This window comes from Lepidochelys kempii, chromosome 11 (assembly GCF_965140285.1).
Source record: "Lepidochelys kempii isolate rLepKem1 chromosome 11, rLepKem1.hap1, whole genome shotgun sequence".
Taxonomy (NCBI): Eukaryota; Metazoa; Chordata; order Testudines; family Cheloniidae; genus Lepidochelys; species Lepidochelys kempii.
The window spans coordinates 53,739,940-53,767,834 of NC_136390.1; the positions used below are offsets into that span (position 1 = coordinate 53,739,940).

General features: G+C 41.1%; 1 long non-coding RNA gene across 1 annotated transcript; it reads left to right on the forward strand.

Moving 5' to 3' along the window:
• On the forward strand, positions 1-27,578 carry LOC140895758 (uncharacterized). The gene is made up of 3 exons (XR_012154341.2): positions 1-127; positions 19,628-19,741; positions 19,930-27,578. It is a non-coding gene; the product is annotated as an uncharacterized LOC140895758 (long non-coding RNA).
• Positions 27,579-27,895: the final 317 nt, after the last annotated feature.

Sequence of the window (27,895 nt, forward strand, 5' to 3'; positions counted from 1 at the left end):
AAAATGACCAATGAGGAGACAAGATACTTTCAAAAGCTGGGAGGAGGGAGAGAAACAAAGGGTTTGTGTGTCTGTCTGTAGTCGTCTTGGCCAGGGACAGAACAGGAATGGAGCCTTAGAACTTTTAGTAAGTAATCTAGCTAGGTATGTGTTAGATTATGATTTCTTTAAATGGCTGAGAAAAGAATTGTGCTGAATAGAATAACTATTTCTGTCTGTGTATCTTTTTTGTAACTTAAGGTTTTGCCTAGAGGGGTTCTCTATGTTTTTGAATCTAATTACCCTGTAAGATATCTACCATCCTGATTTTACAGGGGGGATTTCTTTATTTCTATTTACTTCTATTTTTTATTAAAAGTCTTCTTGTAAAACACTGAATGCTTTTTCATTGTTCTCAGATCCAAGGGTTTGGGTCTGTGGTCACCTATGCAAATTGGTGAGGCTTTTTATCCAACATTTCCCAGGAAAGGGGGAGTGCAAGTGTTGGGAGGATTGTTCATTGTTCTTAAGATCCAAGGGTCTGGGTCTGTAGTCACCTAGGCGAATTGGTGAGGCTTTTTACCAAACCTTGTCCAGGAAGTAGGGTGCAAGGTTTTGGGAAGTATTTTGGGGGGAAGGACGCGTCCAAACAGCTCTTCCCCAGTAACCAGTATTAGTTTGGTGGTGGTAGCGGCCATTCCAAGGATAACGGGGGTAATATTTTGTACCTTGGGGAAGTTTTGACCTAAGCTGGTAAAGATAAGCTTAGGAGGTTTTTCATGCAGGTCCCCACATCTGTACCCTAGAGTTCAGAGTGGGGGAGGAACCTTGACAGGGGGGATCAGCAGAGAAAGGGACATTCTCTATCCAGATTCTCTTGGAAACTCCAAAGCTCCCAGCTAGGAGATCCCTGATAAATCAAGGAGAAAAGTCAAATTATTCCAGTGAAGCATGTTGGAAATTCCCCTATAATTCTCTAAGGGAGAAAGGACTCTTAACAGAATGGAAATAGCTCAGCAAAAACTTCAGCAGCTTCTCTGTTTCTGTGTGAGAAGAGGCATTACTAGTTCCAGGAGGATTATGCAGTTAATAATTTACATTTTCTTAAAAACTAACATTATCGCTGTCTCTGTTCAGAGTTGATTTTCTCAAGCATATGCGTGCATGCTCTTATGTTTGCACTGAGTAAACCCACTGCTGATTGAAATGTTTTTCAGTGGAATATTAGCCAAATAGATAATGGTGTGCTGCATTTTTGTTGTATTTTACTAAAAAAAAAAAGTCCTTACTGCCATGCCAAAAACGTAAAGGCAAAAATCTCAGCATCAATTTGGGCAGTGATTTATTTCCCAACTCCAAATTCTGTGAACTGAGGAAAGATAACAATAGTAAAAGCAATCAAATTCTTCCAGCTATTTAATCACCTCCAAGGCATGGGAGAGGATCATTACCGCATTTATTTTTACTCACAGCTGGCTATAGAGTATTCATTGGAAATTTTGTTTGAAAATGTATTTGATTTTATATTCAATTTGCTTCTGGAGAGGCATCAAAATGTCTTTTTTTTTTAACATAGCATGTCCTGAGGCCTGGACCTCTGAACTGTGCCATATTTTCCTGATCAGCAACCCAGTCTATATTTATTATACCTCCTTCTGGCTCTTAGTTTCGTAATAGGGAATGCTGAAGTGATTGATGACTAGATAATTAACCAAGGGAACCCTCTCTGTGTAAGTATCTGTACTCATTAGACTAGAGAGAAAATGTAACTGTTATTTTCATACTCTCTTTCCCAATAGGCACTCTGACACTTTCTGAGACCAAAGTAGTGAGAAAATGTAATTGCTAAACTCTCACACACTCATCATTAAACTAATGATATCTTTTTCCTCTCAATCTTGATTGATAAAGGAAGCTATAGAAGTAGAAGTTGTGTAGCTCCTCCCCCCATTATAATGGGAGGAAAGAGAATGCTCATAATCTCTGTGTTGCTACAGACTGATTAGAAGAGTACACACAATCTCATTGTCTCTAGGCATGCAATACCAAAGGAATGTGTATGGCCGTAAATAATGTGAAAGCAGTACCAGGAATCTTACAAGGAAGACTATTCTCACAAGATATCCAGATGAACTTTTAAAGTCCCAAGAGGTGTGGACGCATATCGAGTTTTGAGTGCTCATCTGACCCAAACATGTGTACTGAGCTAATTACACATTATAGGAATTTGTTGTGAGTCAAATTTATTCACTTCGGTTGTGGATTGGTACTGCAGCTTCATAAAACAGGAAACTCCAGCCCTTGTTTTGAGAACAGCATTTATTAGCCAGACTTAACCCAAAGCATTTTTTTTAATTTAAATGATGGCTGCCTTAATAGCTTACTGCCTGAAATGTTCTTTGGTATTGTGGCATAAAGCTTTCAAACTGTGCACAATCAAATATAAGGGGGTCTGTTAATGCTGTGGGCTGGCACGAAACATAATTTGGAATATAGAAAGGTGATTAGCACCTTCTAAACTCTACAAAACCAGAAAGCTAAAACAATCTGGATTGGATACTAACATTGCATATAAAGTTCTTTAACATCGCATATCCTTATACTAGAGGTTAGCACAGTGGTTTTAGCAAATAAACAAAATCAGAAATTCAAGGCTTTTTGATCTATGATAGTAATATTGGGTAACAGCAATATTGTCCTTTAATCACATTGATAAATGCACTGCCATGGTACCAATTTGTTAGAGCATTTGGACCCTGGTGATTTTTTTTTTATAGGAGAGAAAATGAGTGACCATTAAAAAAAGAATTTGGATGTTACCTAATCTATTTTTAGTTCTAAACAGTTCCTATTTCTGCGTTTGTGTCATAATGGATCTTAACAAAACAGCCCAATTCAGGCTTTTGCCTAATAAGCTGTAGTCTTCTCACCTTATTCATGTGAGTAATCCTATTGATATCAATTGAATATGGTGAACAGAATTTGACTAAGAGACGAATAGCAATACTTTCTCTCATTAAATACCACCCCCGCAACAGGGGTCAGATTGATTCCTCTCTTCTAATCAGGCATCAGGGCTCCATTGTGCTAAGCACCTTACAGTGTACCTAGTCAAAACGTTGTGGATTCCCTCCCTCCCCCCGACCCTGCACACACAGAAAGTTGGAGAGAAAACGAAGAGTTTCATTTTCAATTTCGCAAAAAGAAAAGGAGTACTTGTGGCACCTTAGAGACTAACCAATTTATTTGAGCATGAGCTTTCGTGAGCTAGCTCACGACGAAAGCTCATGCTCAAATAAATTGGTTAGTCTCTAAGGTGCCACAAGTACTCCTTTTCTTTTTGCGAATACAGACTAACACGGCTGTTACTCTGAAACCTGTCAAAATTTTCAATTTCGTTTTCCTGTTTTTTGAAATGCCTCCTTCCTTCGTTTTGAATGGTCAGGGTTTTGTTTTGATTCCCGTCCACCCCCTTCTTTAACTTTACTTTATCCCTTTTTCCATTGGAGAAAAGAGGTGGAGGAAATAGGGGAAGAGTTTTTGAAAAAAAGTTTAAATAGTGACATAAAGTAAAACTATTTTTTTTAAAAAAAACATCCTCATGCTTTTGCAGTAGAAAAAAGTTAAGTCCAAGAAAGTCTCCTTCCCACCTCCCTAAATTTGCTGTCACTAACTTTTTTCTCCCAAAAAAGTGAGACGTGTTTTTTTTTTCTTTTCTCACTTCCTCTGATGGCTGGTCTGCACACAGATTTGTACCAGTATAACTATCTTGGTTAGAAGTTGTATTTTTTTTTAAACAGATGTAGTTATATTAGTACCCACCCTACTGCGGACACAGTTATAATGGTATAAAAATGCCATATAGAACATAAGAATGGCCATACTGGGTCAGACCAAAAGTCCATCCAGCCCAGTGTCCTGTCTACCGACAGTGGCCAATGCCAGGTGCCCCAGAGGGAGTGAACCTAACAGGTAATGATAGAGTGATCTCTCTCCTGCCATCCATCTCCACCCTCTGACAAACAGAGGCTAGGGACACCATTCCTTACCCATCCTGGCTATTAGCCATTAATGGACTTAAGCTCCATGAATTTATCCAGTTCTCTTTTAACACTGTTACAGTCCTAGCCTTCACAACCTCCTCAGGCAAGGAGTTCCACAGGTTGACTGTGCACTGAGTGACGAAGAACTTCCTTTTATTTGTTTTAAACCTGCTAACCCTTAATTTCATTTGGTGGCCCATAGTTCTTATATTATGGGAACAAGTAAATAACTTTTCCTTATTCACTTTCTCCACACCACTCATGATTTTATATATTTCTATCATATCCCCCCTTAGTCTCCTCTTTTCCAAGCTGAAAAGTCCGAGCCCCTTTAATCTCTCCTCATATGGGACCCCGTTCCAACCCCCTAATCATTTTAGTTGCATAGCTTATTCCCCTTACCAGCCACACTATGAGGGTAGCATTGCAAGTACAACTTGTGTGTATAAGCAAACCTCAACTTAAAAAACAAACAAACCATATTTCCAGTAGCACAAAGAAGAATAGAGGGGAGATGAGAAATCTGAAACTGGACTGACACATTCACACTCCCTACACTATCCTTTCCCACATATTTTCAGATGCTGCAAAATTTGTTGACAGATATTGGGGAGCCTTTTGAACTGTCCTCCAAGTGCCACTTGGCATCGTGGCAGTCATGTCTAGAGTCACTTTGCCATCACAAAATGAAAGTCCTTCAAAAAGTATCCATTCCCTTATTATTTCTTCAAGTGCTTTCTTAATTAATTCATCACTGCTTTGATGGAAGCACCTATTAAAAATTAACTTTTTAAAAAAACAATGGCACTTCTACATTCCTAGGTCTCAACGTGCCATTTAAGACAAACTCGTGCTGACTCCTGTGGGATTTTATTTTGCTTTGGTAAGTGGTTCTGGAATAGCTTTAACGTTCTAGAAAATGTCTTCATATCTCACCAAAAATGTTATTTGACTCACAATAGGCACCTGATCTTGCAACTCTTCCTTACTTGAACCGTACCATTGGCTACAGGTGGCCCAGTCAGACTGGTATCAGTGGAAGTATTTCAGTGAGTAAGGATTATATGTGAGGAACTGCCCCAGGATCAGGCATTCTATTACTCTTAAAAAAAAAACCCCAAAACAGTGTGTGTGTTAAAGATCATCAAAACAGGTGAGAAGTGCAGTTTCTGGTAGTTACATAGACTAAAACAAATTACAGCTATGCTATATATAGGAATGAAACATGCAAATTAGATACATCAGCATTAAGTGAATGGGTAGGTTAGGGTTTTCCACTGTATTTACAGCAGACTCTCTCTAATTCGTCCTAAATACCGGGCTATCCATAGCAAATTACACAATTTTGTTAATGAGAAAGTAAGTGAAGAAACAGGTATATTGTATATTGTTTTGGAGAACATTACCATTCTTCATAATGGACTAGGTCATATTTCATACAGATACTGAATCCTTGGTAATGAATCCTATAGGAAATCACTACATCTCTCACTGATTTGATCTTTGCTGAGAAGCAAGCAGAGTATGACAGCTTGGCAAAGTGTAGATTAGCAAGGGCATTTAATATTAGAACAGTAAAAGGTATTTTATGTGAAGTTCACTGCAAACTGTGGGCTATGAATGAAATCATCATGGGTTTCACCATGGACAAACGAAGGAAAAGCCACAAGCAGACTAAGTTGTACAGAGAAAGTAATTTAACCCCCAAGTGTGGTACATGTAAATGGTCTGCCTTAGGTTATTTTCAATGTGTGTACACACATATACACCTAAGCATTTTGTAAAGGTGCATGGTGATAACTTTATAGAAATGTAATAAGGTCTGAACAGAGATTTCTGATAAGTGAATCGCCTTTTGAGTTTCTTATACAGGGTTTATTGTTAATAAGTACATTATAATACAGTAGTATTACAATTAAATTATGTACTAATTGGTAATTTAAAAAAAAGATTGCTATTTTCAGTATCACATGCTTGTGCACTCTAAGGGGTACAACTTAGAATGTACAATTTTCATACCACAATTCATTGCACATTTGTCTGTACAAAGGCCTCAAACCTGAGCTACACCCCGTCACACTGTCTAGAGTGGTTCACGACCGGGAGTGCCAAGAGCAGGGCAGACTGTCAAGGAGCTGGGCAGACCCCAAACTGGTTGTGTGTTCTATAATTAGATTTCACCAACCCAGTAACAAGTGTGAACTCCTAAAGCACTATAACAGTCTTACCATGGAGTCACAGACAGTCCCCTTAGACATACCTGTCTATCTTGCCACCTAGGCAAGCTGGACTTAGTAATAGTTGGTTGCTATATACACTCCAAATGTCACAAAATATTCAGGTTGCTTCCAGTCCCAAGAGACCAGTCACTTACTCTAGATCAATTTGTACCTCAGTTCTCTTACCAAAGACAACACATGTAACTGAAGATTTATTAACTAGGAAAAAGAAATGAGAGAGTTATTACAACGTTAAAGCAGGCAAAGATATATTCACAAACAAATTACAGCCTATTGTTTTAAAAGGTGACAGAGTTTGTAGTAATCTGTGAGCTCTGAATGTCTTTTAGGGCTAACCCAGGTTGACCCTGGGGATCTCTACTTCTGTCTCATAGCTCTGGTCTTGTGAGAATCCAAACAGCAAAAGAGATGAAAAATGTTATTGTCCCCTATTTTTATTCCCTTCTTCCAGAATTCAAGCTGATGGGAAGAGTCTTTTTGCATGGAGCCTCCTTATGTTGTGAGATGGCAATTAAGAAAGTCGTTGTATTGTGACATTCCACAATGGCCAATTTAGTTTTAATAGTCCTTCTTGATGGGCAGGAGACGATCTCACCTGACTGGGGTCACAATTTCAGGGCAAACATTTTTTAGTTATAAAGCAAAAACTTAAATATTACCTCATAGCATGTGATAAAGATATTATAAATGAGATTAATGGATGCAGCAATTTAGAAGTATTTCATAAAGTCTAAACACATGTTATAAGTCCAATACCCATATTAGCCACACTAATACACAGGTGAAACAGACTGGTTTCCAGCAATGAATTTGTCAGTGCTCAGTTGAGGCCTAACGCCTTGGTAAGAGCTGGTGCCTGGTCTGTCAGTGCCACACATCCGAAGAAGTGTGAGATGTTTGTGGATCCACATACTTGGAGGCAGATGTGCCCAGGGCTACTCTAAACTATACGCGGAGGCCAGTTAGGGATTGGCAGGGCACAGAGTGCTCCAGTCATGCCGACACCCAAGCTCCTGGGAAAGTTTCAAATCTTCCCCCACATGTAGGGGTTTCAGAGAAGTTTAAATAAGAGCTAGCTATGATGGCTTTATGCCAGCTGTCAAAGCTGATTCCCCACTCTGGCACTTTGAGTGCAGAAGGTGGGGGCCTGCAAGGATTTTAAGAATTAATACTTGCTACTCTAGGCTTGCATTAAACTTCCAAGGTTACAGATTTTCTCTGACCTTGGCTTGGTAAACGCTGCCACCACCCAGATGCAAAATCTCTTTTGGAACTTGGGAATTTCTTCCTGTGCGGTACCCTCAAGCCCTTTCATCCCCCCCCCCCAGGGAAGAGCTGAGAAAGAAAACAAAGGAAATTATCTGCTGCCACCAGCTAATTAAACAACATGCACACAAACCTCTTAGGACACCAAAAATCCAGTCCTGTTCTTACAAAAGGTAAATGTTATTAAAAACATAAAGAAGGAAAATACATCTGGAAGTTAGGCTTTTGCTAGATTTAAAAGAGCAATTCCAAAAATTAAGCACCCAAAACAGCTTTCTTGTGGGTTCATCTTAAGGATTACAAGCAAATAAAAGTATCTGGAGTTAGCATAGAGGAGTCCACTAGCCATAAGAAATAAACAGAAAATAAACCTAATAGTGTCTTTCTAAACATTCCTGATCTACTTACATATTTAGGTTGTTAAAAGTAGTTCTAGGTATGATGTGATGATTTTCATATCTGGCTTAAATCTTCTAACAGCATAACTGCTCCCTGTTCCCCTCTTTCCCGGAGAACAATAACAGAGAGAAAGGGGAAGATATCCCCCCCACTTTAAAAAGTTCTAGCCTTCCCATTGGCTCTTTTGGTCAGGTGCCCACTCCCTTTCCTTTACCTGGGGGACTTTCTTAACCCTTTAAAGGTAAAGCAAGCAGAGAAGAGCCACCAAGAGGGACTTTATAGCTAACTGGCTGGCTGGGTGTCCATAAAATGGAGGTATGCCCGCTCCTTCATTTATCACACCAGCTTTACACAAGATGGGGCATACACATAATACACATATTGTGCATGAACATATGCCAAGGCTGGGGGACACTGACTGAATTGTTCCTCTTCTGGGTGATCAGTTTGTCTCCCTTTTCTCCAGCTTTTACAGAATCTGGTTTCCAGATTTAGAGACAGTTTTATTTTTCATGTCTTATTTCAGAGGCCTGTTCTGATCAGAAAGCTTCTCTCCTCAGCTGCTGCCTTCCAGCTAATTCTACCTGTGCTATCACTCTGGGACATGCTAGCTGAACAGCTCCTAGCCTCAAAGCATATTCAGAAAAGGAGAAACATTTAAAGAGACAGTAACTCAAGAGATCAATATATTTCCCAAAGCAACCTGTATACTTCATACAGCAATTCCTCTCTTACCCTGCAATTTTAATCTACTTTCAGTTGAAGCAGGATGTTACATCGTGCGTGTGCATTTGTCTTGGGTCTTACTTGCGAAAGAGAAAAAATTGCAGAATGTTACTGCTTCACACAAATCACCAAACAAGATGTCATATGGAGGAAAAAGCTCTGTGTAGGGGCAACCACATATTAAAAATCACCGGCAGAGGGCTAGGGATCACTGCTTCTGGGAACAGATGTCTGGAGCAGAGGGCACTAAATGTGGGCAGGTTTCATACCTCCTTCTCCCCCTCCTTTCCCCCGCTATAAAGCTCTCCACCAGCAAGAGAAACTCAAATGTGACTCTCTCTCTTTTTCTGGGATGGGATGCAAAAGCAGCACACAGGTGCTGCTATCATGAGTAGGATTTTCCTCATCTTTCACGCCCCGCCCCCACAGACACAAATGTGTGATTTTGCTCGAAGTGCTGATGCTGACACTAATATTCTGACTCCTGAATTTCTAAAAAAAAAGGAAGAAATTTTACATTTATTAATTGGTATAAATTCTGCCTTCAGTCTGGATCATCCCTTTATCACCTTTCACCTCCTCAGTGCTTTCAAAAATCATCTCCCTTCTAAAGAAGAAGAGGTCTTAAATGCAAATAATTTTGCAAGGAGAATTCCTCTTAATTTCTGTCTTCTGTCTCTCTGTACCGCACATTGATTATTAAATGGATGACTGTACCCTTCTATCTGGAGGATGTACACTGTATCTCACCACAGAGCCCCTTCAAATCAAGCCCGGCACAAATGTATTATTGTGCAGAGGATCATCAATGATGACGACGGTGCCGTGACATTGCCCAATTACTTCCTCCTCCACCTCTTAAAAAGTAGATTGTAATCAGATGATTACTCACATCTGAGTAGCTGTACTTCACAAGAAATGTGCTGACAGTCCAGCAGACCTTAACAGAATAGAATAGGCATGGGGGAAAAAAACTTGTGAGCAGAGAGCCAGATTCTCTACTGGGAAGGGTGACCACATTTTCCCAAAGGGAAAATGGGACATTGCATGGGGCTGGCCCAAGGCCTCCCGCCTGCATTGGGTCAGCCCGAGACCCACCTCGATCCGCCGCGCGTGGGGCCAACACGAGCCCCCCTTGCCACCTGCCTGCATGGGGCTGGCCAGGTCCCAGCTGCTCCCCTGAGCCCTCTGTCCTGCACAGTGCTGGCATTGCCGCTCATCCTCTTCCCCCTCAAACATTCCTCCACACCCCAGTAGGGTTCGCACTCCACTTTTTTGGCAAAACTGCATTTGTTCAGTTGGCAAGAGCAAATGGGACAAATGCCCAGTTTTGCCAAAATGTTGGGACAGCTGGGACAGTGCTTAAAAAAGGGACAGTCGTGGCCAAAACAGGATGTATGGTCACCTTACTAGTGTGTTACATCAGTGTGACTCCATTTATATCAGCATCAAATACATCTGCTGCAATGGAGACTCTGGCCCATGACCAGCAAAGGATTGTGTGTACCATGTGACAAAACCACCTAGGTCTGCATTCTGCAGGTGTACTACTAAACTATCAGTTACCTGCTCAGAGAGACTTTCATATGGTTTAATTTACACTTGTGAATTGTACATTCTTTGATGAGGTCTTGCGAGCAGTTAAAAGGCTGTTTTGTGAAAAATGGTTAAATGGTTTAAACAGTTGAACATATCGATGTACCATTGTTAGACATGGTGACATGCATCACAAAAGCGAAGCGGTGGCATTTTGCTTAACCCTATCTCAGAGTACAATTTCACAGATTAAATTGTCTTCTCTACAAATGCTGTACGAATGGCACCTGGTTTTATTTTTGTCAGCTCCACATCCTATCAGACAAACCTATCACTGCCCATTACAGATGCTGTGTTGCTAAGTTCTGGCTTTACACTTAGAACACACTTCAAAAAAACTGGATGTGGTTGTGTTGAGTGCCCTGCAGCTGCCATTGGCAGCAGCTGTTTTATGTGAGTCAGCTGGAGAGCACCTGCTAGTTAGATCCCTTCCCTTTGGTCAGTAGAGGTTCAATTTGGCTTCATCATACAGTTTGCTCCTTCACATACACTGAGTTTTTATTCTAGGCAATTCTTATGACCCAACCCCAACTACACAAATAGCCACTAATGTTTTCATTGTAGGGCCAATCCTTTGTATTCAAGTGAGTTGATTATCCTCTCATTTACATTGATTTAATACCAACATAACTCCATTGATAACAATGGAATTACTTTTGATTTTACCCTGATACATAAGTGAGAGCAGAACCAGCTCCAGCATCAGTCAGTATTGTGTCACGCCTTTTAGAAACAACAAATATCAAAGACTATCAATAGCACCATTTGCAGGGAAAAATAAAGACAATTTTTATCTCTATTGAATTACTGCAAAACAGATGGATTTTTAATGGGTCAGATGTTTGCCAAAAGCATGAAGTGAAATCCTGGCCCTATTGAAGTCAATGGTAAAACCTCATTGACTTCAGTGGGGCCAGGATGTCACTATTGAATATTTCCTGTTACTGGACAACAGACATTTCTGCCAATACTATTTGCAGGCCAGTAAATGAGTTGTGTAAGTTCAACAGACAGTTTGCCATTATATATATATGACGGTTATATATTGTGCTGAATAGAATGGATATTCCTGTCTCTGTGTCTTTTTGTAACTTAAGGTTTTGCCTAGAGGGATTCTCTATGTTTTGAATCTGATTACCCTGAAAGGTATTTACCATCCTGATTTTACAGAGGTGATTCTTTTTATTTTTACTTCTTTTTTTTACGGTTACTTCTATTAAAATTCTTCTTATAAGATCTGAATGCTTTTTTCATTGTTCTTAAGATCCAAGGGTTTGGGTCTGTGGTCACCTATGCAAATTGGTGAGGATTTTTACCAGACTTTCCCCAGGAAGTGGGGTGCAAGGGTTGGGAGGATTTTAGGGGGAAAGACGTTTCCAAACAACGCTTTCCTAATAAAATAAACCCAGATAAACGTTCGGTGGTGGCAGTGGAAGTCCAAGGGTAAAATAGTTTGTACCTTGGGGAAGTTTTAACCTAAGCTGGTAAAAGTAAGCTTAGGACGTTTTCATGCAGGTCCCCACATCTGTACCCTAGAGTTCAGAGTGGGGAAGGAACCTTGACAAAGATGTATGCCCATCTTCACTGTGATCACTTAGCTTTGCATGCTACATCCCTTTCCTCCAGCCTTCTGTCTTTGTCTTTTTTAGATTCTGGGTATTGTGGACTATGCCTTCATTTCTGTTTGGAAAATGCATCGCACACCATGGGCTCTACAACAGTATAATTATAATTATCATCGCTGCTATGGGATCAGAAAACAAGAAAGAATTAGACCAAAAGTATACTACACTATACACTGTGTACTGCATGCTAAGTGAAAACAATTCTTGCCTTGCATAGCATCCCTCCAAAAATATACAACACTCTCTTGGTTTTCCCTGAGTTCTTGGTACTGAGGAATTTTTTAAAAAAATCCCCCAAAGTCTGCACCACAGGAGGGCTGCAAAAACATAATCACACAAGTTATCTAAATATTCATTACACCATGGGGAAAGGAAACATTTTAAACTGTTAATTGCATTAAGCTGCTGTACACTGAAGCCAACACATGTACTGTTTCTCAGTCTCCCACTGTGTGAAGAGATGGGACCAGCAATTAAGATGTGACAAGTACAGCACATATATATCTATCACAGACTTCCTAGGGCCAGATCAACTCCTTCCACAGGAAGATAAACCAACCATAGGAAAAACTCTGTGTGAGGGGAGTCAGCTAGGAAAGGAATGTTCCATGAGGTATTATTTGTAGAATTTTCTTTAGGATATTATGGTCTTGATCCAGAACATGGGCTGTGAACCAGACCTTATATCAGGAGGTGGGTTTGTCCTCCCTCACAGCATCAGCAAGGGCTTTGGCACCTAGGACTTGAAAATCTTGGGGGAGCCATCCAGCAAAGTCATCTATGCTAAGAAACTCCTCTTTGGCTCCAGGGCCCTCTCCCCTCCTGCTTCCTGGCAGCATAGCTCTAATGGAGGCACCCTGCAAAGTGCTGCCTCATACCTTGCCACCCTGGTAGGGAGAATATATTGGTGTGGAGGGTTCTGGTTGTTTTCTTGATGCATACCTACCCCTCCAGGTCAGAGTAGTAACGAGGAAAGGCATTCTAACCCAGTATCCCTCTGCTAGGAAGGCTATAGTATTTATTTCCTCCACTATGACCGAGAAGTCTGTGTGTTGTGGACTGATGAACTGGTGCCTGTGGTTTCACAGATAGTCCTCCTTTCAGACTTGTTTTTACTCTTGGGCATATTTTGATTGTATTCTCCACATCAGAAACACAGAGGCTCCGCTGTCCCACCAAACCAGGTGCACTTTTAGGGGCATGAAAATATGCTAGACAAGGTCTGGGAAGACCATCTTTGGAGCAAGTCAGACAGAGACAGGACTGGCGATTGGGTGTAACACCACCTTTGAACTATTACCACACCTAGAAGTCTACGTTGTGCTTGGTCTGATAAAATATGAACCAACAGGCTAAGAATTACTTAATTTGTATAATTATTCTGATGACGTAACATCTATATTACAGAAGGGCCTAGAAGCCTCCATTAGGATCAGGGCCCCATTGCGCAAGGCACTATCATCATCAGCAATCCCATGCATGGAACTGATGACTTTTGGACAGCCCATCGCCTTGTTAGAGCTATCATGGATTTCCAGATTGCCTCAAGGCATCGCAAGCGGACAAAATCAGTACAAAAGCTTGGCACTATATAAGCACATCCAAAGACATGGTCCTTGCCTCTCTATTTGTTTTACTGTTTGAAGATAGTACATTAATCACATTTCTCAATGCACTACTGGAAGGCGCTCATACTACAGTGATTAGAGCGGAACAAGAACTTATATAGAACAGAATTGAAACCTTCCATAATATTAGTTGAAATGCCTATAGTCTGAACCTTATGTATAAGGTGAAATCCACCTATGGCATGGGGGGAGGACTCAAGGGAAGGTCTTCTGCATTACTTAAGTCTCATGGTGGAGCTACATGGGTGGAGGACTTGAAGGTGGACCAATCAGTCAGAGAGACTTTCCTGACCTAGCACATGTAGGATTTATGTCCCTTTACATGCTATGGTAGGAGGGTCAGTGCTGGCTCCAAATGGGTCAGTGGTTTGGGAAGATTTGGGAGCAACTACGTGGACTAGCAGCTCTATGTGGTACAGAATGGCTGTTGTTACTATGGTACCATAGGTGCCGACTCTGTGGGTGCTCTGGGGCTGGAGCACCCACACGGAAAAATTAGTGGGTGCTCTGCACCCACTGGGTGCTAAGCTCCCCGCCCGACCTCACCTCACCTCTGCCTCCTCCCCTGAGCGCGCTGCTTCCCTGCTTCTCCTGTTCCGTGGTGTAACAAGCTCCAGGAGGGAGTGGGGGAGGAGTGGGAATGCAGCACGGTCAGGGGAGGAGGCAGGGAAGAGGCGGGGCACGGGCAGGGATTTGGGGAAGGGGGAATAGGGGGAACGGAGGGGGCTGGAATGGAGGTGGGGCAGCGGTGGGAGGGGTGGAGTCGGGGCTAGGGCCGGGGCAGAGGGGGATCGAGCACCCACGGGCACCAGCAGAAGTTGGCGCCTATGTATAGTACTACTACGCTGTTGCTGGCATAGTAGATGTGATAAGGCTGGATAGTTCATTCCTCCCTGACCCTGCTTAGTGCTCTGCACTAACCTGAATTTTGCCCATAGGTTTTCATTCCCAACCCACACTCTGCTAGATGTTGGTAGATAGACAATGGCTTCAGAGCAATGTCATATAGCCACTCAAGCACTATGGGTAATGTATCTGTTAGGATGCTAATTTCTAAATGCTCTCTCTCTCCGGAATGAATATATGATGATGCTATTTAAACATGGAATATATTTCTTCATTATATATATAGATATAGAACTTGCATGCTATAAAACAAAACATTTTGAATATCCTTTTATTTTGTCTTAAAGTCTCCGAATATATGCAACATTACGCATGTAATTCCAGCTGCTTTCATAGTGACAGAAATGTCATTGTACTGGGCAACCAGATTTTTTTCTACCTGAACAATGGAATGATTATGTTAGTATTATTACTGTCCCTACTGTTACCCTGCAAACACATTACTGTTTTGTGTGTGAAGTTAAAGGACATGTTTTGTTTTGGCCACAGACAAATGCACGTGCACTCTTCCTCCATTCATCCAGCCATGACAACGCTGACATCAGGGAGGACCTGATCTCCCACCCCTTCTCTTTTTAATCAGTTGTTTATTCCTGATATAGACCAGCTCCACTTTCCTTATAATGCTGCCATATGTGCTGCCTTCATGTGCTTCACCACACTAAGAGCTGGGGACACCTGGAAAGATACAGAGCTCTATAGAGATTAGTACTGAAATGTGGTCAAGAGCAGTGCAAACTGGAGCCTCCTCACATATGCTAAGAACATCACTTATCCTTCCTAGAGCTTCTGCTAGACAGAAGAGTACAGCTCCCAGCTTACATGGTGGCTTAAGATGCAAACAAATTCAATAAAATCAGTGGTAATAAATATTACTGAGGCAGAAAATTCAAAATATTTGTCCTCTTTTCATTGTCACTCTATCTGTGAGCTTTAAATATTTGGGGGGGGGGGGGATGCTATTTTAAGCCTTGCCTAGACTTTATCATATTTTAAACGGATATTTCAGTGTGGTATCCTCTCTCACACATGTGTTAGAGTAGAGCTGGATCCACATTGCAAAACTGAATCCAGTGGATTTGGGTTTTGTTTAGCCCATTCTAGCTACAGAGAGTAGCCACAAAGTTCAGTATTACCAATGACAAGCATTCAAAAATCATGAGTATGGACCACACATCATGAGACTATTGAAGTGTTTTTTTATTCTTTTTATTTTCCACCTGAATTTTTTAGCCTTTAGGGACATTCAGGTCATTTTCTCAAGCACCTCTCTGCATCCATGAGGGAGTCTGGTAATATACATTTTAAAAATTAAAGCTGAGATTGTCATGTAAGCCCAGGATTCTAGGAGCTGTAGCTGTAATAAAGCAACAAATATCACGAGTCTCATGATAAAATTGTGAGAGCTGGCAACACGGGTGGAACGTGGGACTTACAGACCAGGCTCAGACCAAACAATGGCACCCAGGAGAAGACTGAATGACAGAGGCAGAACTCAGAGGACAGGCTTGGCATTTGTCATGCCAAGTGGTTAAGCCAAATGGGGGTAGGATGTACAATGACTTTTTATATATGGGATTTGTTAGTGTCATTCACTGCAGAACTTCTGCCTTAAAACAAACAAACAAACAAACAAAAACCCCCGAACAAAAACAGCAACAAAAACTTCCCCCAGCTCCTGTTCCTGCTTGGTTTCCTGCTGCAGATTTAAAGAAACAGTCTGCATAGCTATAAGAAGGAGGGAAAAAAAAAAGACATAGGTCAGCCAGAGTCATAAGAGAGTTTGGAAATCTCCGTTTGCAGAACATCAATAGAGAAAAGTATTGGAATGGTTCTCATTCAGACCAGTCAGTTATGCCGCTTCTGAAAGACTTGCCTCTGTCTTTCACTTTTGAAGAGTGTAAAGGGAGTTCCAAGGTGCACCTCCTTGTGGCTGGATCTGGGAATTAGCTCTCGCCTCATCTGGCTCCCCTTCTGTTGGTTGCTTGCACAGTGGTCTCTCTCTCTCTCTCTGTGACTCCGGGTACTCCCTCTTTGTGACTTGGCCTTCCATTCAGGTCACTGTATAGTCCCCCATCTTCCAGGGTAATAAAGTCCCACTGGACAAGCTGTCCATGCCCTGTGCCTCTTGCCCATTAGCTGGTAGGGGAACCTGGGCCTGCCCGCTACTCTAGGTTCCAGTCCAGGGACCCTACGACTAACAACCGAGGTCTACTCAGTCTCAGACCCTTCTGCTATTTCCTGGAGCTACTTCCTACCCCATCTCTCTCCTTGCCTATGGGTTACCCCTGGAGATTCCTCTGCTCCTATGGCTACTTCACCCCTTTAGGCCTCTTGTAAGACTCCCCAGTCCAAGGCTTACTAACCGCCTGGATTTTCTTCTGGTCCTCGGCCAACTCTCTTTCCCTCTAGGTGGTGACTGCAGACCTCTTCCCTGCAGCCTCTTCCAGCTTTAATTTGCTATATTATAATCCTATTTCAGCTCCTCCCAGGCTTTGTCTGCAACCAGGCTTTGTCAATCCCTGGTTTCCCTCCAAGGTGCAGCATCTAAGATTAATTGGACCCTTCTGGACCCTGTTAATCTGCCCAGGGCTTGTGTGGAGTGAACACCCCATCCAAAATAGTTCTTTCTGAAACTGTTTAATTGACCAAACTTTCTATAGGCAACCCAGAAGTAAATTTGTGGGAGGGTTTTGAATGAAGAGAGGGAGGGTGAATAGGCTTGAAGAGGGTGTTCCATACATTGGGTGTAGTTGTGCTGGTGGAGGGCAGCATGGAAGGACCATGGAGACAGGAATGGGGGAAGGAAACAAAAGGGGCACCAGTGCCAACAACACTCGCAGAGTGAAGGGGACTGGGTAAGAATGTAAATGAAGATGAGGTCAGAAATATAAGCTGGGGCTGAGGGATACAGTCAATGGGACTTCTCAGTAGGAAGTCACTCACACTTTCGTTATCTAGCTGACACATAACCCTAGACAAAATTATCTGAACAGTTTATTTACTGGAAAATGCAGTCTCAGCTTGAGCAAAACTTTGCAAATGTGGGTGTATTTTGGTGAATAGTTTTGATTGAAAATAAATTATTTTTTCCCCTCAAAAATCCAAACATTCCATTTTGACATTTTAGAAATGAAATGTTTTGACTTTTCATTTTAAACTGACATTTGGACATTAGCTAATTTTTTTAATAAACACCAACTGAACAAAAAAAAAAGGGGACAATACCAATCAGAAACAAAATTAAGAAATTGAAAAAAAAATCATTTCAGGTCAAACGAAACATTTTGTATGACCTGAAATGATTTTTTTTTAAAATTTTTGTTTCAGCCACCAAGCCGGAAATAATCAATTATTCACTGCTCATGTGTGCAGCATCAAAACTTTACTGAGTGACCCTGTCATTTTCCATTATCTTAACCTTTGTCCCTTCCACCTGTGTTCATTTATCACCTTCACGCTTATAACACATTTACCTTTTGACGGTGAGAGCTCCAGAGCAGGGACTGTATCTTTACTTTGTGCATGTGCACGTGATGTGCCCGGCACACTTTTGGGCACTCATATGTGAATAATAAGCATCTCCCAACGTTACGCATAGCTTTACTCTAATACCGTTGTCCTAAAATGATTACACGCTATCCAACATGTTCGTTTTTAAATAAAGCTTATAAAGGCTCAGATAAAAGTAAGGGCATACTGAGAGTTTTGGAGTATTCTGAAGGAATTCTAGGCACACTGCTTGCAGAACAGAGTGTGACACGGAAGGATTTTACACACAAGTCAGAGGTAGGCAGTTATTTTTAAGAGCTAGTATTTTTGTTATTTAATTCTCCATCCTCACTTCTAGATATGCTAATTATAAAATAACAATTAAACAGTTCAGCAATGATACAGAGTTTGTAAACCAATTTCGGATGGGAACAAGTAAGAGGAAAATTAAATGAAATTGGCAACTTGGAATATTCAGATTTAGAGAGCGCCTCTGGAGTTGATAAATTCCATCAGAACTATCAGTGTATTGTTAATTCTATGTTCGCTGGATCACATGAAGTCACACGTAAGAGCACATCAGAAAAGGCTGGCAAAGTTACATAGGATTACATCAAAAGCTAGCAAAATGAACCAGCAAGATAGCAAATATAATCATTCAACATGCTCTTACAAGTATTTTATATTTAATTCAAAGGCTTCTTTTCAGTTATGAGAAGTACACAAGAACTTAAGCTTGTGGGACATGAAAGAGTTTGTTTTTAATGTCTTTATTGACTCCACACAGTAAAAGCTGTAGTTCATAGTGGACTCTCAGTGGACACCGATAAATTACTTTATTCTGCTTCTACAGAAGGATGTTGTTTAATTAACACATATGTTTTCAAAGACTATTCCATTTTCCTACTAGATGTAAAAAGAATGGTGGATTTACTGATAAGAGAAATATGTTTATTGCCCTGGAAGTTATAGAAGTTATTGTGTATTAAAAAGATGAGTTTTTGTAGACAGAGCCTGATGCAAAACCCTTTGAAGTCACTGGAAGTATTCCCATTGAGTTAGATGGGTTTTGGATCAGGCCCATAATTAGTACTCTAGGAGTCAGTTTCTCAGTAGATTATCTGCATAATTCTGTTGGCTTCAATGGAGCTATGTGCATTTACACCAGCGAAGGATCTGGCCCTGTTTATCTTAGGCAGCGATGAGATATGTTTCACAATGTGAAATAGTTCTTTGGCAAATAAGCAGCCTGGAGATTCCAAGTTGTGTCATAATAATAATACAGGAGTCATTTCTGAGAGTTAATTACAGTAGGGCTCGGCTGTGGCAAGGAAGAGGTGATAAAGACCTTTCAGGACATGCATACTTGTCAACAGAAATGTCGACATTAATAACGGGAGCCTCCAATAAATTTCATTTTGAACTTAAAAATGTAGCCAGCTTTCATCTCCCAGACCCGCCGCCTAAAGAAAATGGCAAGCCAAAGTGTATACAACTCTCACTTTTAACAACCTAATAAATTACTACAACATATCTTCCTTCCCCATTATGTCAGCTTTTAACACAATCTTTAGAATGCCCTCCATTATCAATTTGTCATAAGAAGAATAAAGGCCTAAATACTGAACCCACAGCTGCATTTTCTACTCCATCACTGAGCTGTAAGAGACAATACTGGTACTGTACAGATTTTGTTCTCAGATTAATGCTGTTTGTTTTTGATGCAGAAAACTTGTATGAGATGACTTCACTTCTCATTCAACAACATCCTAGACCCCATCTGTTCAGATTGCGTGCTTGAAAAATGCTACTTAATACTAATGGTAGAAAGCACTTTGAAGGTAAAGCTGGAGAAAATTAATTCTTTTATTTATACCTCCCACTGGAGACTCAAGAATAAGGGTACCATTATTTTGAAATATCTTGGAAGACAAGATCTTTTCATAGGTGTATGAAAGAACTAAAGCTAGGAAGCTAGACCCGATTCTATATATAAATACTGTAAGATCTCTTCTGTGTCTCCTGGCAGATCCGGAGTGTCACATACCATGTTCTTGTTATAAGACCCTTGAAGCGCAGCTGAGTGGCAGCAGCATTCGGAAGACTATTGAGATGACACAGAAGAGATGCAGCAGAGATAGCAAGACGACTTATTGTTTAAAAAAGGAAATATTTCAAGTGTGAAATGGTGAATGCGGTTTGAAGAAAGGAAGCAGTAATTGGAAGAGAAGGTGTAATATCCTGAATGTTTATGATAGGCGCACTGAGCACACAAAGATGCACTCAGCCTTAATGGACGGACAAAATCCATCAAAAATTCTGCCCCTCCCAATGCATCCTCCTTTCTAGGTGCTTCCTGTAACTCTTTTCTCTCCCCAGTCCAGCACAGAACAGCCCTCCCCAGACCACTGCTTTTTCCAGAGCTGGATTTAAGGTTCTGGGAGCCCCCCTTATCCCACTGACGTTATTCTTCCATCCCACATCCCCTCTGTCTGTTCTCCTTCTCTAACTCTTTCTCCATTTGGGGTGGACGGGCATCAGACTTTCCCTGCACTGTTGCCCTCATGCTATCATAAAGAGTAGGAGGGAGAAAGCTGGGTGGGCTGGGCCTTTCCCCAGAGTGAGCCGGAAGACTGCATACTCCTCTTCACTCTGCCAGCTGTGCCTAAGAACAGTTAGTATATGCAGACAAGGTTAGGCCCAAGGCCCCATTTAATTGTCCTGCACATATGCCACAGTTCCACACACAGAACTGCACGAATCGCAGGTTCCAAAAGCTAGATATGCCCTTCTTCTGTCCAGCTTGCCTCTCACCTCAGCCAGAATTAAATCAAAGCTTCCATGGTATTGCAGGCACCTTGCCTTGCCTGGCTGGGGTTGGGCTTCGGGAAAGGTGCTGCTTGGGTGAGGGTTTTCACAAATTATGATTATTTTCTCAGGTATTTATCTGAATACAAGTAGCTACCATGAACTCTTTCCTACTAATGGGGATTTACCAAGTAATCTCAAAGGAATTACATCATGATTTAACAATTAACAGCCCTGAACCTGCAGTGAGAACCCCAGACTGCATCCTGTGCAAAGTCCCTGTGGGGCTCCAAAGTGGGTGTAGAGATTCATCTACCCATGATTCCCATTGCAGGATCAGGGCCTGTGATAGATCCCTTATCCTATTTACAGAATTTCCTATAGCAAAAGATACACGACTGCCAAAATGCACCATTGCGAAAAGCAATAAAAGCCAGAGATACCCACTTTGTGCACCAGAGAAGAGTGAGAAATCACAGACTTTTGAACATAGAGGGACAACAGGTCATGCATTCAGGGCAAAGGGAAAAAACTAATTGCAGTTCTAATAATTTTTTTTCTTTCTCTTTCAGAAAGTCTGCAGCAGTATCAGAAATACTGTTTTTCTTATTCCAATTAAATGAGACTAATGTTCTATTCCAGTAATTTCTACCAGGGTGCACCTTTGGTTTCCTGTAACCTATATATTCATAAAAATGGGTCCACATAAACCACCATGAATAGGAATCATTTTCAGGATTTACATGTGCATGTCATTTTCAAAAGTTTCCTGCAGCAGGGCAGGTGTGCTGGCTGCAAGCAATTAGAAAACAAAATCTGACACACAGTATGGTGGAGAAAAGGAAACAAACATGTTGTAAAGAGAGGCAGTCTCCATATAACAGTCTATAGAAGAGAACCATAGATATGCATGTGTGATGCTGAAGAGGGTACAGTAACTCCTCACTTAAAGTCATCCCAGTTAACGTTGTTACGTTGCTGATCAATTAGGGAATGTGCTCATTTAAAGCTGTGCAATGCTTGTTTGGCAGCTGCCTGCTTTGTCCACTGCTTGCAGGAAGAGCACCCCGTTGCAGCTAGCTGGTGGGGGCTTAGAACCAGGGTGGACTGGTAGCCCCCTAGCAGCTCCCCATTCCCCTACGTTCCCTGTGTGGCAGCCACCCAGCAGACTAACAATTGCTGGCAGTTCAGCGGTCCCTCCCCCTACTGCCATGTGCTGCTCCTGCCCTCTGCCTTGGAGCTGCTCTCCAGAGTCTCCTGCTTGCTGTGCTGGAAGGTGGGGAGAAGAAGAGGGCTAATGTCAGGGTGTCCCCCTCCCCCTGCTCCTGCACCCCATTTACCCCATCTTCTATAGAGCAGAGGGGACAGGACAGGGCTCAGGATGGAGGGAGCTTCCTGCCTGCAGCTGCATCTCAGCTTGCCGATCTACTTAAAAAGGCAGTGTACTTAAGAGTGGGGTCAGCGTTCTTAAAGGGGCAATGTGCATCTCTTTCTCACACACATGGTTATGTCTCTGCCTGCCATACTGTCTCCCCTCTCTCTATTCGTGCTGCCTTGTAGAGTATGAGGTTACATAAACAACGAGTTAACCCTTGAGGGCTCAGCCAATTGCTAGTTCATCATTTAGCAGTAAGGCATCCCCCTGGAAATTTTATCCCTCCCTCTGACTTCACCACCTCAACCAAGCTGCACAATCATCATCGCTGTGTACCATTATTAAATTGTTTGTTTAAAACTTATACTGTGGTATATATATAATATAGTCTTTTGTCTGGTGAAAAAAAATTTCACTGGATCCTAGCCCTCCTCCCCCATTTACATTAATTCTAATGGGGAAATTGGATTTGCTTAACATCATTTTGCTTAAAGTCACACTTTCCAGGAACATAACTACAACGTTAAGCGAGGAGTTACTGTATATGTTTGCTTGGTATCCTAGAAACACCATGAAGAAAACTATCTATCCCTGTGATAATTTTCTCTGCAATACTGCCAAGCCCATGTCAGTTTAGATCATCAACTGCACAAGTGCTGGGCATGCATGTTAAAGTTACAGATGCCCTATGCAGCTGTAGGTTCTTTCAGAATGTTTCTAAGTTGTGCTCATGAATCCTCAGTCCTTCCTCATTACTGCTTTTATAACCATTCGAACACTCCACTTCCAGACCCTATGGAAAAAGTCTGTCAAACTGGAAATAACTGACTAATAATTATTTCAAGGACAATACGGGAAAATCAAGTGGCTTGAGATTTCCATTTAATCCACATTCCCATTTCTGTCTGATTTTCATGAGAGTAAATGGAGACTGTGGCTTTTCATTTGCATGCTAGGGCTATTTTAAATTCATTATTGTTGTTTTTGGAAATTGGAATCATGATCTCAAAGTGCCTTTAATTTTTTTGGAGGTAGGAGGAGACTTGGTTAAGTACTTTTTGTGTTTGACAAAAGTCAGTATAGGGCCTTATCACCATCTGATCCTTTCTTCTTTTTGGAAGGGAATTAAAAAAATTTTGGCCCAAATCTGTCAAAGAGAAGGGGCTGACTTTCCCTCCAACATCACAGAGGCTCCTGTGTGTGAAGTCCATGAGGCTAGGTTTGTGTGAATCTGTATCTGTTGAGATTTTCCTCACGTAAATGAATTCTGAATCCATCCATACTAACTTTTGCAGGTCCCTGAATTGTGCCTGCAAACATACTTAGAGGGATGCGAGGGTTTAGGGCTTGGTACAGGAAGATCTGATTCTTTGAAACTTCTGAAATTCTGGAATTTTAATCTGACAGGCCTGGGGCCTCATCTCAACTATGCCTCAAAGGGCTGTCCAGCATATGGGGACAGCCTACATACAGCTGTCAAGCTCCACCCCAGACTGCCCTCTATGCTGGAGAAATTCTCAGCTGTCCATATCCAGACAGTTTCTAGCTCCTCTGCACTGCCTGCCCACATATTATCTTTTCTATAGAACTCTACTCCAAAGATCCTGGAAGCAGCCGGGAGCATCCTCGTAGCATGGCCCCAATCAAACCTGACAGCCATAGATCTGGGCTCTCATAATCATATTTTGTGAAAACCCTCAACTGCAGTTGCAGACCAACTGCAGATGCTGCATCTAATATCTTTTTGAGCTAGGACTCATAATCCACAAGTATTTGAATTTGAAATATTCTTCTCTGTGTGGGCTTCCCTTTCAAGCTGCAGATCTGTATCCCTAAACCACCAGCTGAGCCAAGATATTCCTCAATATTTTTATATGTAAAATACACTTTTCTTTTTTGCCCTCCCAAGTAGATTCCCACATCCTGCAGCCCTGCTGGACAAAATCATCTCTTTTGGGAAAAGAGGAAAAGCAGTCTCTTTTTGTAGGAATCATCAATCTTTTACACCAATTTAACTGAATATTTCAAAGATGGTTCAGAGAGTTCTCCACCTGGGTGGGAATTTGCTGATGATGTCAAGCTGTCTCTGTTCCCCTCAAGCTGAAGCAATTAGATACCTTCAGTGGAGAGAGGCAAGATGGGACGGATGAGAGCCTAATGGGTGAAAAGTAGTGATGAAACAGCTTCAAAAGGATTGAATAAACATCCTAAAGTTTGGAAGCTCTTTGGTCTGGAGAAGGGGCTAGAAATCTAACAAGAAAATCCCTTTCTCAATTTTCTGCAATATCATGGCATAGCCATTTCCTGGTCAAAACCAGGCAGTGCAGAAAAATAGGTGAAGATTTTTTTTGAAAAAAATTGTGAGCTACTTCTTTCAAACTTTCAAAAGGTTTGGGTTCAAATTTTGCATGAAGGTTCAGGTCAATTCTTACTTGGTTTATTCATCCCCAAGTGAAAAGTTGTTGTAAAAAGATACAGATGCTTTGAGATCCTTGAATGAAAGGTGCTCTTGAAATGCAAAAGTATTTAATTATTATTACTATTTTTAATATGAGCCCTTAGAAAGCTGAAATGATAGACACATGACATTATAGCTTTAGGACTCAGTGCTCCTTTAGATGCATTAATATGGCTCAGAGTAGAATTTGACCCGTAGTTCACAGAAATTTCCCATCCCGATATACATTACAAATGTTGTAAATTTATCATAAATATCAAAATTTGAGGCTTTTCCTAGGGGATGTAGCCTGGAAGCTCTAGAAACTTTGTCTTGATCCCTTGAAAAATATTATGGTGTAAGTTACATTAATACAAAGAAAATGGACGTTTATCTTCCCTTTTTAAATTTAATTATCAGTTAAAGTATAACCCTAAATTTTGTTGATTGATCTTCCTAAGCATCTCACTTTTTTATTTGAATTGTTTCTATACAAGCAGTTTTAGGAGGTGCTTCTTTGTTTCTCTGAAAAGCAGGTTTTTGATGGAAAGATTGCAGGGAGAATGGCTGTCTGAATTTGAGAACTCGCTCTAGGCTGTTGCACATAAATTCTGAAACTAAATATTGGTGCATTTCAGCTCCAGAAGCAGCAGACCATAGACAAACACCATTAAAAGTTCTGTCATGTGAAAGTGCCTGACACTAACTGCAAGCCCACACCAAACAAAGAAGCCTTTTCTCAAAACAAGATAGCTGAGGAACGTTACTAAGACATCTTGATGGAAGAGGTTATTTTTGTTTCTTTAAATCTTCAGTTTGTTCTAGCTGGCAATGGTAATTTGAAGCTAATTGTTTCTATCTCTTAGCCAAAACAGAGTCCCCTGCAGTTTATTGATAACGCCTATCTTATGCCCATGCCTTAATCAATTTAGAGACTTTACTTCCCATCAGAATTAGTTGTTCATGCTTGACAAACATTCTCTTATCTCTATTTTCCTGGGGAAAACAATCATGTCCACAAAACTTCCAGCCTTTATATTCACAAATAAAGTTGAACAATTAATTTGCTTTTTTGGCATAAATGGGAGCAGACAAGACTTCTTTTTCTTTCAATTCCCCACCCTCAAAACTCCCCATTGTGGCATTTTGGATTTTGAGTCTGAATGTTCAGCTTAATTAATTGATTCTCAAGAATAATCTACTCTTGTTTGGAAAAAAAAAAAAACTCTGGAAAAACTTCTGAAAAAATGTCTGTGTGCTTAATAATCATAGTGAGTTCTGGAACAGTAGCAAGTGCCCTGAGTGGAGACTGACTCTCGTCATGGAACAGTGGCATTGACCTTTGGAAACTGTTACCATATTCAGTGACTGAGGCTTGGATTCGCTCTTCCCACACATCCTGTGTAGCCATTATGTCAACACAACTGGATTGTAAGAATCAGAATGGTAGGTAGTGTTTTACCTCCACCTTGCACTACTGGTAAAGGGCTGCACAAGATCAGGGCAACAGAGAATCAAGGCCAGTTTCTCTAACCAGCATGCTGTGTGTCACATACATACTACTGGCACAAGAGCAATGTTTGCAATATGTCCTTAACAATTGCTTCTTCTAATAACTGTCTTTTGGTTAAGGTGCTGGACTGTGGCTTGGGAGATCTGGGTTAAATTCCTGGGTCTGCTATAGATTTCATGTACGGCCTTTGGCCAGGGCACTTAATGTATCTGGGCCTCCACTGCCCAGCTGTAAAAAGGTGATAATAATGGTTTTATCTGTCTGTTTAGATGGTACAGTCTTTGGACAGTGTCTGTCTGTGACTATGTGTTTTATGCAATCTAGCACAATAGGGCTTCAATCTTTGCTAAAGCCTTTTGGGATACTATAATATTATTAATAATAAAATAAACTGACTAGTCAGATGACTTACATAGGTTTAAGTCAGTAAAATTGTTGGGGTTACTAGCTTCCACATCAGGGATCGGATTTATGGGCTGGCTTTAGGAAATGAACGGGACCGTTCTGAAGCTAATATTTGATTAGTCTACTGTATAATGAAGTTATACTTTTCCCCCCTACGTAGATTATTATCGAAATAGGAAAAAATATCAAGTGTTGGAGTGGTGTGCATTGTTCAAATGACTTTACTGTACATTATTCAGTGTGTAATATGTGCATACAGTGAAGTTGTGAGTACTTATGCCAGTGCAGAAGTGACCAAACTCAGCCTTCATGTAAGTATTGTCAAAGTTTGACTCAGACTCACAATTTATCAGACCACTCTATTTTATTAGCAAAGCTGCTCTGCTAATACATTTAGAAGTGAGCCCCCCGAGTGGGGCTTGTGTCTCTTAATTTATACAGCTTACTGGAGAACAAGTTACAGAGAAGTTACAGACAAAAGAAGAAAAAGATTTTAGTCACCACCCTTCGAGATCCCTGAGACCAGTCACGTATCTTCAATTACCTGCCACCCTTAACAATCTCCTTTAACAGCTTCCAGTTAACTTAACTAATTGCCCTTCACACCTTCCATTCTGATGCCTGCTTCTTAGACGTGCTGGCTCTATCTTAATTGCTTCTCCATTCAGAAGCTAACTGTCCCTACGTGTGCTCCCTCAGATACTTTGTAACATGTTTTGGCATGCCCTCTCATATACAATGTATCCAGCATGTCCCCTTATACAACGTTATACTTATACAATGTTATACTTCCACAGTATGCATGAGTACCGTTGACTGCATTTAGAATTTACTCCATTGTTGAATTTTGACCATGTGTTTAAAAATGATGGACTTAACTGAAAGTACCGTTTGGCACATGCAACCTTAATGACCTTAACATAGGCCTGATCTGGCACCAACTGAAGACAATGGGAATCGCTCCATTGATGTTGTTGGGTGGTGGATCAGGCCCTAAGAGAAGAGTTTGGCCTACCACCGTTTATAGCCTCTCATATACTGCAAGCATGTAAGATTATTCAGGATTTTCTCTCCCTGTGTGATAGCCAAGTTTTAAATCTATTTTGTAACTTCTTTTCTTTCAACTAAATAGTCTGTTGGCAGAGTTATGACATGTTTTAAGGGTCAAATTCTAATAAAGGCCTGTTAAAATTCAGTTGTGACACAGTCATCCTTTAGTGCAGCAACAGATGAGGCTGTGACAAAGATAATGATCTTGTTTACTTTTGCTTCTGGACAAATGTTACCCTGTGTTATTTCAGTCCCACTGCATGGTGTGAGTCATGCCCTACATTCAGTTGAACTGGTGGAGCCCCAGGTGACATGTAATGTTGTACTGCTGTATATCAGCTGAAAATGGGAAATATTTTTTGCTCAACAAAATCAGTAGCTGCTTATGGTGCTGAGAACAAGACTCC